General features: G+C 35.6%; 1 protein-coding gene across 10 annotated transcripts in view; it reads right to left on the bottom strand.

Annotated features, from left to right (window-relative positions):
- ERBIN (erbb2 interacting protein) overlaps window positions 1-13,432 on the bottom strand; it is a 133,376-nt gene extending 119,944 nt beyond the window's left edge. For all 10 annotated transcript variants that reach the window (XM_055421959.2, XM_055421960.2, XM_055421963.2 and 7 more), the window contains exon 1: window positions 13,164-13,432. The gene's annotated coding sequence lies outside the window, so the exon portion shown is untranslated. The remainder of the gene's footprint in view (window positions 1-13,163) is intronic.
- Between the last annotated feature and the right edge of the window lie 127 nt (window positions 13,433-13,559).

The raw sequence follows: 13,559 nt of genomic DNA, 5'->3' as shown, positions 1-13,559 counted from the left end.
GATCTTTGTTTTCTGAATGTTGAGCTTCAAGCCAACATTTTCACTCTCCTCTTTCACTTTCATCAAGAGGCTTTTGAGTTCCTCTTCACTTTCTGCCATAAGGGTGGTGTCATCAGCATATCTGAGGTTACTGATATTTCTCCTGGCAATCTTGATTCCAGCTTGTGCTTCTTCCAGCCCAGCGTTCCTCATGATGTACTCTGCATATAAGTTAAATAAGCAAGGTGACAATATACAGCCTTGACGTACTCCTTTCCCTATTCCACAAAAGCACAGAAAAGCCTGCTTCCACTTTCAACATCCTATCTTTGTGAGGCAGGGTTTTCTGCAGTGACAGCAACCAAAACGAGATTACAGAATAGACTGGACAAAAGACTGGACACACTTTTTGTGTCACACTTTTGTCTCCCATCATCCCCAGATGGGACCATCTAGTTGCAAGAAAACAACCTCAGGGATCCCACTGACTCTGCATTATGGTGACGTGTATAATAATTTCATTATATATCACAACATAATAGTAACAGGAATGACGTGCACAGTAAATGTAATGCCTTAAATCACCCTGAAACCACCCTGCCCCACCCTCCAGTCTATAGAAAAATTGTGTTCCATGAAACTTTAGGTCCCTGGTTCCAAAAAGGTTGGGGGCTGCTGCCCTAGGGTGTAGTAAGCAGTGGCAAAGATCTCTTGGGAAACATTTTACTATGTGTATAAACTACAAAGCTGGAGTTTACTATTATAATCAAATAAAGGACCAAAATAACTATCATTAAAAGATATACATAATTACTACTGTGCATCACAGTAACATACTAAGAGTTCAAGGGAATTGTTTATAAGTAGTATTATTTTTCTCAGAAATAAGTCAAAAAGCAGTCAAGGAAAAACAATATTCAAGAAGCCATTCTCATACACTGAAGTCACCATCAACAGGCAGTTAAAGGGCAGAACAGTGATAGAAGGAACCAACTTCTACGTAAATCAACCTCAAGAGTTTAAAGTTTCCTCGTTCCCTTTCCCATTCCCTAGTCAGACAATGCTGAGGAAGAAAGTGTAGTATAATTAAATGGAAACTCCTGGGCAATAATAAAAATCCCCCTTTCGAAGATTAATTAGACTGCTATCCTAATCTTGAAGGATGATCTCAAGCAATGAAAGAAAACGAGGGAAAAATTTTACAGTTAAAAAGATAGGTTATTAAATACTTGTGAGTATCCAGATTAAATTATGAAACATGAGAATATACAATTTAACATTCAATTTTTTTAAGTGCTATTACTGGTTCATTTATAATTATATACCTAGAAGATCCAAGCATATCATCTAAAAATCTATTAGTGATTTTTTAAAGTCTTCAGTAGAAATAAACATGAGAAATCAATCTCCTTCTATTTAAGTACCCAGATAACAATTAAAGAAATAGCCCCATTCACAGCAACAGCAGCTCTCACCTTCCCCTCCATTAAGTTTTTTGGAAATAAGCTTAACAACAACAAAACCAACATAATTCCTCACAGTATTACACATACTAAAAAAAAAAAAAAAAAACCGGATATAACAAGAAGAAAATCATAAAATCCACTGAAGAGCATAAAGTGTTAAATAAATGGAAAATTTACTTTCCTAGAAAGAGCTATGCTATTCTAATGGTATCAATTACTTCTTAAACTAATCTATAAATTCAAGCATTTTCAATGAACATACATACCAGAAGAATTTTTTATAACTTGATGATTCAAGTCCACCTGGCAAATTTTTTCAAAAGTAGAGTAATAAACTGACACTTCCAGATATTAAGAATACTATAATGGGGGAGGGGAGAATCAAGATATCATCATATTAAAATAAATAAATAAAAAAGAAAACCTTGATATAGATTAAATGTATTTGGGAATTTACTATTGATAAAGATAGAATTTTTAGAAAAGGATGATTTATTCAACAAATGGTGTTACACCTGGTTAGAAATGTGGAGAGAATCAATCTAGATAATTACTTCACTCCTTAAGCCAAAGTAAGAAAACAAGTTATTATTTTCATAATCCTGGCATTAATCCTTCCAAGAATACCATTAAATCCAAAATGCATTAAAAACTGACAAACTTGACTATATTAAAATTTAAACTACTATATAGCAAACAACACAACCAAAGTATATAAAGCAACAAATCAACTAAATTCATGTAGAATACAAAAGACATACAAATACGTAGTATTTCTAAAATAATTTTTACATTTAACTTGGCAAAGTCACAATCAGTAAGTAGCAATCTGACTCCAAAGCCTAAATTATATATAAGCCATACTACACTGCCTGTCTCAGATTTATACAAATATTTTAGGATAGCTAATATCCAATTTGTTCAAGAATGCTTATAGTGAGGTACTCTCATATACTACTGGTGAAGTATAAATGGATACAAACTTTTCAGAGAGAATCCATCAATCAATTTCAACTACACATACAGCAAATGCACTTTTGGTATTTATCCACAAAAAAAAAAAAAATCTATATAACAGTGTAAACATTTACATACAAGGAATACAAGAATAGGGGCTTCTCTGAGGGCTCAGGGGTAAAGAATCTACCTGCCAAAGAAGGAGACACGGGTTCAATCCGGGATCTGAGAAGATCCCACATGCTGCAGAACAACTAAGCCCATGTGATCCAACTATGGAGCCGGTGCTCTGAAGGCCAGGAGTTGCAAATACTGAGCCCACGTGCTGCAAGTACTGACGCCTGTGTGCCGATGCTCCACAACAAGGAAAGCCACCACACTGGGAAGTCCATGCACCTCAACTAGAGAGCAGCCCCTGCTTGCCTCAACTAGAGAAAAGCCTGCGCAATGACCAAGACCCAGCACAGCCAAAAATAAATAAGTGTAATTATTTTTTAAAAGAGTATAAGAATAAACCTATATTCTGCACAGCACTGTCATGAATATGAAATAAAATTCATATTTATGCCAAGAAAAATTTAAACATAAAAATTTTCTCTACCCTTTAGTCTCCTCTGTGAGCTGTGTATCCTCATTTTGCACTGACCAAACCTCCCCTATCAACAGGCGCACCTGCTCAACCATAAACAGCAACATTCTCCTGGATGTCCAGTGGTTAAGAATCAGCCTGACAATGCAGGGGGACACTGGTTTGATTCCTGGTCCAGGAAGATTCCACATGCCACGGGGCAACTAAACCCATGGGCTGCAACTACTGAAGCCTGCAAGCCCGAGAGACTGTGCCTGGCAACCAGACGAGTCACCACCATGTGAAGCCCACACACTGCAACCAGACAGCAGCCTCCACTCGCCACAATCAGAGAAAGCCCAGGCACGGCAATGAAGACCCTGCGCAGCCAAAACACCACCACTCTCCCAACAACAACAGGACAACTCAAAGGATAATATTCCTTCCTGATCTTATAAAGGGTCACATGACCACCACAATGGTACTTACATCTGGATCATGTAAACTTAATGTACAGCCCTCTGTCTCAAAAAAACTTATATAAACCATGTGTTGACTTCTAATGGGTGGGACAGTTCTCAGAGCTTTCTGAGATGCTCTTTCTGGGTTACAGTCCTTAAATTTGGAGCGAATAAAATTTTCCAGTTCTTAGACCGACTAATTAATTTTTCACTGACATGTATAACAACCTAGAAATGTTAATGCTAATTAACATATATACATACATAGCTACTATAACCTCTTACATTGAAATATTTCATCTTCCATTTTTATCTAGATATTTAGACATGTACATATATGTATACTTACATGTTAGAATACATATAGAAGTCTTAAGAACACACAACACACTGAGAATCTCTGGGAAAAGAAAGTATAGGGAATTTTCACCTTCTATATCATAAATTTCTGTATTTTATAAACAATAAAAAAAATTAAGTTATTTGTTTTAGTGCTTTACCTAATGAAAGTCCCCCACTGCTTGTACATTGTCCAGCCCTCCAAGCCTGAAAGTGTTAATTGCTCAGTTGTGTCCAACTCTTTTGAGACCTCACGGACTGTAGTCCACCAGGCTCCTCTATGGAATTTTCCAGGCATGAATACTGGAATGGGCTGTCATTTCCTTCTCTAGGGATCTTCCCGACCCAAGGATCAAACCTGGGTCTCCTGCATTGCAGGTAGATTCTTTACTGTCTAAGCCACTAGGGAAGCCCTACCCTGAAGTATTTCACTCTACACATACCTAAAAGACAGAACTGATAGAAATGTTACTCATTTTGGTAATCAAGTTCAAAGAGATAAAGAAGACAGACTCCCAGAGTTTCTGGTTTAGGAACAGTTTTCAAAAGAAAAAGCAGACAGGACATCATGTTGCTTATCAGGTATCTCTGATGGGTAGAACTGCATCTACTAAACACACACTAATATTCTGCAGTTAGCCCCAGGACAATCAACTAAATCTTTTGAAGTCTCCAGAGATTAACAGGGCACCCAAAGAATCCATTTGTTGCTGCCAGGATCCTTATCTTTTCCTAGAAGACTGAGAGTAAATCTATTCTAGTCACAAAATAATATCCCAATATACCTCTAAAATCACTTACATAATCTGCAGAGATGGGGCAAGTCAAACTAACTTATTCTAGACTAGGTGATAGCCTTGGTAAGGAGATTCATTTTGAGATTACAGGTTTCTTGTGTTAGCCCTAATACAAATGACACAACTTTCTCTCACCCCACCCCACAGGATTCTAGAATTAGTCTACTGGTCTACAGATTGAAATTCCAAGGATACAATTATCAAGAAGGTAATAAGGTAAGGTAATTCCAAACTTTGGAATTATGTAAAAATAAAACTTTCATATGGAAAAACACAGCTGCACCAAAATCACTGCATTCATACTAAAATCAAGCCCCAACATTATCTCCACAAGTAACCTATCCAATCTACACTATAAAAGTACTGATTCGTTCCATCCCCCTTTCATATAGTAAGCTGGAATTACTGTGGAATGAAATGTTTCACCCAAGTGTACTTTACAATGTGCTACATTTTAGAATTTTATCCCTTCATAAATACTTCAAAAATTAACTGGACTACAGGGACTTGTAGCTAAAAATGTCTGTCTTATCAAATGCTTACCTCATCTCCCTCACCAAAAAAAAAAAAAACAGTACTGAAACAAAACTAGTTCTCACTAGCAGAGAAAGGTTACAAATATGGAGAGGGAAAACACTAGAGTGAACTCTGTGGTGCTAGACTAGAACTGGCAATATCATTGTGAAATCATTCTGTATTTACAGAAATATAGATATGAATGTGTATGTCTATCCACATAAAAATATTCCCTTGTTCTATATACTAAGAAGGCCAGGATCAGCAACACCCCAAGAGCAGCAAGTACAAGAAGTGCCCTGATTTTGGCTTCTAAGTACCACTTTCCACTAAAAATAACTGAAGCAGCAGGTTTGAAGGTAAGTCTGGAACAGCATATTGTGCTAGATACAAAAAAGTGCTCAAAGAAGGAAGAAAGAAAATAAAAGTATGTCAAAAAGAAAATAAACCAGTGGAAGGGGTTCTCACCAGCAAAATCAACAACAATTTGAGCATCACAATAAATGATAATGGATTATAAATCAGTGAATATAACAGGCAATCATGAATATCTATCTAGATATAAATAAATTAAAAATCTTATGAGGAACAAAATATTTACATAGTTTCAATACTCAGTCCCAAAATATTTAATAATTACAAATGAAGGAGGAGCACCTTGACACAGATGTCTAGCACTTACAATCTTAATTAAATAACCAATTCCTATCAGTAATGGGACAACTGAAGTTGCTTGCCACCTAATAAGATACAAGAATTCAAAATAACTTGCATGATAATCCTGCCATGAAACTCTAATTAAAATGTCAGAAAAAATGCAAATTGAGGTTTATTTTAAAAAATAGATCTATAATCTTTAAAGTATCAAATCCCCTGAAAGATTAATTAAAATTGTTCCAGATTAAAGAAGACTAAAGAATATAACTAAATGTAATGTATGATTCTAAACTGGATACTTTTAATCTAAAAGACATTAGAGTGACTTGTCAAACTGAGATGTCAATAATGGGTTATTAACTTCCTAATTTTGATAGTTATGATGTTGTTATGTAGGAGAACGCCCTTATTTATAGGAAATAAGCATCAAAGCATTTAGAAGTGATGAGGCGCCAGGCTGACAAAAACCAAAAAGTCATTTGCACTACTAAGCTTCCAACTTCTCTGTGTGTCTATCACTGTTCCAAAGTTTAAAATATGAAAAGAAACACACAAAAAAAATCCCTGAATAGGAGGGTGGTTGGGGAAGAATGGAAACATGTACACGTACGGCTGAGTCCCTTCCCTGTTTACCTAAACTACAACCACACTGTTCATCAGCTGTACTCCAACATAAAATAAAAAGTTTCAAGTTTGGAGGAAAAAAAATTGAAAATGCTTTCCAAGAGTCTGCCAATTCCAGAAGCATGGATTTTACGCTTACATCAATAAACAAACTTATTTCTCACTGGCAAAAATGTGTTGATTGCAATGGTTCCTATTTTGATTAATAAAGATGTGTTTAATTTTTTTTAAAAAAGCCTATAAATATCTATAGTGGTATTAAAAAACCTAGGAGCGGTACATCTTCAGATAAGAACAGAAAGGAATTTGCACAAAAGAAAAAGTGGATTGGGACGTGGAGTTGGGGGGGAGGGGGAGGGTAGACGACGAGCACATTTGAAGAACGAGATACACAAAACAAGCATAAAGTGGGATCTCCAAAAAGGGTAAGTTTTCTTAGCAAGAAGAATTGGGAGAAGTGTGTCCTGGGCAGTGAGCCAGGTAATAAAACCATAGTAGAACAGCTGCATGGCTAAGGCCTCCAGCCATAGAGCTCTCTCTATACTGTGGAAGGTACAACACTTGGACAGTTAAACTGTGAAAATAGGGGAATATTATCTCCCAAGGGACAGGAAATACGTGTAAGAAGACAAGCTACCCTAAGGAGAAACCCATCAGCTAACAGACCAAAGACAGAAGAACAGGGACTCACTTGGCCTGGGGAAATACACTTAAATGACCAATATGGTATAGTCTGGACCGTAATATAAAACTTTGAAAAATCTAACATCTGAGGAAAAACCAAAAGCATGATATAAATTCCAAGCACAATAAGAACAAACTTCCTACATTTTTAATAGAGCAAAAAGAAGATAATATAAAAGTAATATATATCTTGACTGAGTTCGATCCCTGGGTCAGGAAGATCCCCTGGCGGAGGAAATGGCAACTCACTCTAGTACTCTTGCCTGGAAAATTCAAAGGACAGAGGAGCCTTGCAGGCTATAGTCCATGGGGTCACAAAGAGACGGACACAATTGAGCACGCACACGCGCGCACACACACACACACACGCACACACACACTATACATAGAAGATTCAAATACATGTTGAGCAAAAATAACACTAAAAAATAAAAACCAATTCCTATTTTTTAAAAAAGCAAGAGTTCTTAGAAACTCTGCTTTTCTTCCCCAAAAGTAATAAAATAATTAAAAAGAACTGAAGACCAAATTAATGAACTAAACAATCAAGCCAGAGGATTCTCCCAGAATGTGGAGAAAAAAAAATCAAATAACAAGAGCTCCACAATCCCAACATCCACTTAAGTTCTCAAAGTGTGAGCAATGGGCCAGGGAAGTCCTGAGACACTTTCAAGGAATTTTCAAGGTCTAAACTATTTCATCCTAATATTAAAACATCATTTACCCTTTCCTACTATATTGACAGCAATGGTAGGTAAAATCTCTAGTATCTTAGCACAAAGGCAGTGATATTAAGCTAGACTAGCAGCATTATATACTCACAGATTTCTTTTCAAACACTTAAGAATATCTTTAACGGAGCAGTAAAAAAAATAACTTTTTTAAAATTTGACCATTCGGCATGGGTCAAATTTGGACCATTGGCAGTAAAAGCATGGAATCCTAACCACTGGACTGCCACAGAATTTCCCCTCCAAAAAAATAATAATTTTATTAATTCTCAACTCTTCAATATGTCTTCTTCATATTCTGTAGAGAATTGTCAATCTTGAGGAAAAGGACTTAGACTTATAAAGTAAATTAGCCTTTCTTTTTAATGGAACAACATTTTGACCTTAAAGAGAATGAGAAACTATGGTTATAGAGATTTAGGAATTTGGCAGACATCTTCTCAAAAATAAACCAAGTAAGGCTATAACTTCAAGGGGAAAACACTGACAGTATTTGTTACCAATGATTAGTATATGAGCTTCCAAGTGATAATCTAGAATTGTGGAAAACTTGTATCTGCCACCCTGAGCTTGACAGCTTCATATTAATGAGATCACTGGTGACATTAACAACTTTTTTGGTTCTGTTACTGAAAAATGAAATGTGTCAACTTTTGGGAAAAAATGTATTAACTCAATGAACCAATATTTCCCAAACAACCAATACATGGTGTTACAAAATCGTAAACAGGTAAAAGATTCATTCAAAGTGCAAGCTACACCATGGACTTTCAGGAAACAAGAAATGGAAATTCATTGATATGATTTCAGATTCAACACTGCAGGTCTCCTTTAAAAAACTACCACTTGCCAAGTTTTGGCTAAAATCTCTCTCCCTTTTCCAACCATATGTCCGTATGATACTGGATTTTCTTCATATACTTCAACTAAAACAGTATACTGCAAGATTGAATGCTGAAGCAGATACGAGAATCACACTGTTTTCTAGTCAACCAGACACAAGAGCCTTACAAATACATATAATAATGCCACTATTTGTTTTGGGAAACAGTATATTTTTGTTAAATGTGTTACACTAACACACAATGGTTTATTTAATTAATTTGTAACACTCTGTAATACAGGAAATAAAATAAATATAACCCATGTAAACTAAAGCTCTGTGGAGTTCTCAGAAAATTTTAAGAGTAAAGGGATCCTAAGAATAAAAAGTTTGAAAACAGCTGCTTTAGGGCTAATTACTATTACTTGTAATTTTACTATGCTATAATTGAGTGAATCCTAATGACAAATAAAATGTATACAGCACTCTTCCCTAAAGCAGGCTGAGACTATTCTTTAAATTTTTTATTTTTATACAATTTTTAAAGGTTACTTTCCATTTAGTTATTACAAAACATGGGCTATATTCCTTGCATGTGAGACCATTCTGTTTTTTAAGTTAGTCTTTTTTCCACTTTTTTATTCTCTCGTTGTATCACAGTCCCTAGCTTCATGATGTTGTCAATGTGCTTTCTCACCTCTTCGAGTACATGAAAGGCAAGAAACAGCTCAGTATAATCAAAAACAAAAGTGCTGTGAATAAGGCTGCCCTTATGAGTGAAGCCCCCAGATTTTATTACATCTATTTTGATTACTTAAATATCTTTATTATTTTCAAAATTTTATACCACATTGTATAGGTAAATAATCTCCAGATGAGTAAAAATCTTCTCTTATTAACTTAATTTTTAGATATTCTTTTCTATTGTCTCATACACTGTCAATTATAAAGCCTGGCATGGCCTTCATCCAATGTTACCTGGAAAAATTTGAAGTGAGAAGAATAAAGTAAGTGATAGAATTTCATGCTATTTCATAACAAGATAAAAGAAGGCAATTTCAAAAATTTAGACACTGACAAATAAGACACCTAATCTGAGAAGAAGGAAAGGAACAAACAGAGAAGGGAAATATAGAAGTATAAGCTTCAGTGCTGTAAGTGCCAAAAGCAGAATAAAGCAAGACGGTAAAGGGGGTTAATTAACATAAGAATACATAATAACATGATATCATCTTAACAGAGGTAATTTTACGGATACTGAAGAGAAAAAAGAAATGAGAAAACAAAGTAAAATTAAAACAAAATATACTGATGAGTATTAGTTTAAATACTGGCATGTAAACTGAGTGTGAATGAAAAGGGATGTTGAAAGTTCAATGGAACTGACCAAATAAATGTCTTCTACTCATCTTTTAAACAATTTTTGAAGCGGTCAGCATAAACTGGTAAAGTTCAGAAATGGGAGATGAGCAAAATATAATTTAAAAAACAGAAGCTGAACATGGAGAGAATAGGGGAAGTAAATGAAGCTAACTATAAAAATAGGAAAATAAAGGAATTAGAGAAGAATGCTGAGTAAAGCTAGATTTCTCCCTTACAATTAGGAAACAAGACAAAAAAAGTTAAAAGTTAAATCTGAAAAAAATGGGTATACTACCATTCAAATGATTACAGGCACAAAGGAATAAAAAATAATAGCGAGTAAAATCACAGAAAAAGTGGAAAGCAGAAATGCTGAGCTTATTTCCTTAGACAATTCGAAAGTAGGTATGATAGAGCATAATTCACACACAGATTTTTTCCATGGTAAATAGTGTGCACTCAAAAACTGAATAATCTCTTATAAAACACTAAACATGGGTACAATATATGTTATCAGGAAAGGAAAAGTGAAAGGCTTCTTTAGGAATTTATAACACAGGTATCCCCCCCAAAAAAACACGACGTAACAGAGAAATGGATGAGCAAGGGTTAGAGTCAAAATAAAAATGCAAACAACAAAGTCTCTTTAAAGACAATCTAGATAAGTAGCAATTATAAAAGGAAAAATTATTTTGCTATCCAACATTACTAAAATCTGCATTAGCCCAAATACTTTATAAACACTGCCATAATCTATTTCTAAACCAAAAACAACTTAAACTCTAAACTGTGTCATCTATAAGCAATTATTTAAAATAAATGGCCAAATATACACCTAATTTTATGAAATTTTCATGTGTTTCTTACAGTAAGGTATTGTTTCTACCAAGAGCTCAATACCAACATCACTAAAATAGCTGAATTTTAGAGATTTACCAACAATACATAAGAAATATCACTAATTATAGCTACCACTTTATTAAGAAAAACCATGCAATAGAAAATTTGCTTTCTGTATCTGAACCTCTGTAAGCTTTTTAGACATGAAAAATTTGTAATAGTTTGTTCTCAAACAGCAGGCAGACTTCATAATATAATATTTGAATCAATTAGTTGAAAGATTAAGTTTATCACCATGGAAAACTCTTAAGTATCTTCAATAAACAGTGCTATTCAGTGTGCATTTTGTACAGACACCTTGGAAGTACTCTAGATTTGCCAATTTAATCCAAGAAAACTCTTAGAATATTAAGAACATCCAAATTTTGAAGCCATTTTAAAATATTTTAATCATCTTTTTTTAAATCTTTTTAAACCACTGTCACATTTTAAACAAGATTTTGAAAAATATAGTTTGATAATACTTTAAAACCTAAAATTCATTTACGTTAATTCAATACCAAACTAACTTTGCATTTAAACATACTATTGCTCCCCCAAGGGAAAAAGAAAAATCAAGAACTGTATCTAAAAACAGGGATTTAAGTAGGTATTTTCCAGGGCTATAATACTTTTGATAAGTAAAATTTACTAATGCAGAGAAACATTTTTGCAAAGTGATAGCTCTCTATAAAAGACTTGCTCTATTAAGGGCTTTGTTACTCTGAAGCCAAGTATAAACCATATAAGGAGACTGAAGTTCAATGCCATTTATTTTGTTCCCCTCTTTCAGATGCCCAAGAATAACCTCCTTCGTTACCTAACGATATGTTCCAAAATCACAAAGTAGATCAATTAGCTACTTTAAATTTCCTGATAAAGTTACTTTGACTTAACAGGAATTACCTGATGGTTCACAAATCTTAACAACAATTTAAAAATAATTTAAAGGCGTTCTAGAGATTAAGCTTTAGGGAAAAAATTCAAATCAGAGGTGAAAGATTCCCATTTTGATATGTGTTTATGAAATAATTTGATCCAGTCCTTTACGACCTAACTTTTCTCTCCTTTGAACTAAAGAAAGCCAACTATTCTTTCTTGAGGTAGCATGGGCAATTAAACATCCATTTATATACCTACCAACTAAATACCACACTTATTTAATATTTATTCAAAAGCACAGTATAATCTTTCACCTCCCTTTACCACAAAAGTACAAACGGAAAAAAACCAACCTTAAAAAGACACACATTAAAACACCACTGAAGAAACCGTTTTGTGTTTGCTGAGACCAAAACTGGTTTGATCTGTAAAGACTACCGATTGGTTCAGAAGTGTTTGTATTTATGACTGACTGGTGGAATGTCTCCCCAAGCTTCAATAACCCCTGCCCCCACCGTAGATACTCATTACCTCTTAGGCGGCCAAAACATTCGGGCCAACACAAAAATGTAAATACTGTACTATTCCAAAAGCACAGATGTTTATCACAATCACTGTGATGCCCATGAATACTGTCGTAAGCGTTTTACTTTCCTTCCTCTGTGTCCTGTTCTGAATTGCACCTAAGTCCCAATAAACCAAACTACTTCACAGGTGTTTACATGCGTTTTTAATTGTAACACTGTATCGACAATAGTTACTCCCTCCTTTTTCCTTCCACTGTCAGTAACAAGAAAAAAATCTAGCCGACAGCTGTTTTCAATTAATTAACCAAACAAGTATTATTATCAAGTTCTAAATGTCTGAAAGGAACAAGTTATTGAAGAAATCTATTTATTACCCCCCTAGAAAAACGACTAAGAATGGCAAAGGTTTCTGTTCTATAAAACCCAATGAAATATATCCATAAAGACTGCTACTAAAAACAAATCTATATAGATACAATTAAACGCAAAGGCCAAGTAATCGGTAATAGTATAAACAAATGTGGCAGCCATCTCAGCAGCAGCAAATCGCTCCCCTCAGTGACCTAACTTTCTTCCAAAATAAAAGTTGCCAGGTTCAGCAACTTAATGAATCAGAAATATACACAGTGTATACATTCCAGGAAGCTAAGACTTCTGGACCTTGTGCCGAACAAAGGCACTCTTTCTTCGGATTGCTTAAAACTTTTCGTCCCACCTCATTCTTACAACCTCTTCTAAAATAACCAAAGAGGGAGTAACATCTTACTATTCGGCACCTAAAACACTATCCCGTTCGACATCAGAAAAGGAGAATTTCGGGGAACTCGAGAAAAAAACGAAAAACACTATAGTTTCCTCTCTTTTCTGGCCCGGGAGCTTTGTGGCTCGTAGACACTTCTCGAGAAATTTACCTTTCGGTCGGGCAGTGTCTCAAGGCAGCTTTTTCAAGGCTTCGCCTGACATGATTTCCTTCCCTTCATTAGTCACTTCGGATCCAGCCCAATTTCTCTCTCCGGTGAGAGCGGATGTGGAGTGGCCTCCCGCAGAAGGAAGAGTAGGTGGCTTTGGTGGGGGCTGGGACGCGCGGGCTGGTTTCCCGGTCTCGAGTTTTGCAGGAGTTTCCCAGCCCCAACTAGGATCTCCGCCGAAAAAAAAAACTTTTCACTCGTGACACCGCCCGGAATTACCGTGCGAAACTCACTTCCTGCCTTGGCGAGCAGCAGGATCCAGCTCGGTCCAGGGGAACCCGGAAAACCAGCTCCGCGCGCGCCGGGGAGGGGGCGTCCGCCGCGAGCCTGGGACCCCGG

The sequence above is a fragment of the Moschus berezovskii genome, chromosome 18, assembly GCF_049115385.1.
Source record: "Moschus berezovskii isolate FMDL1 chromosome 18, NW_MosBer_1.0, whole genome shotgun sequence".
Lineage (NCBI taxonomy): Eukaryota > Metazoa > Chordata > Mammalia > Artiodactyla > Moschidae > Moschus > Moschus berezovskii.
Note: the sequence above shows the minus strand (reverse complement) of the source record. Positions and strands in the feature narration are given on the sequence as shown.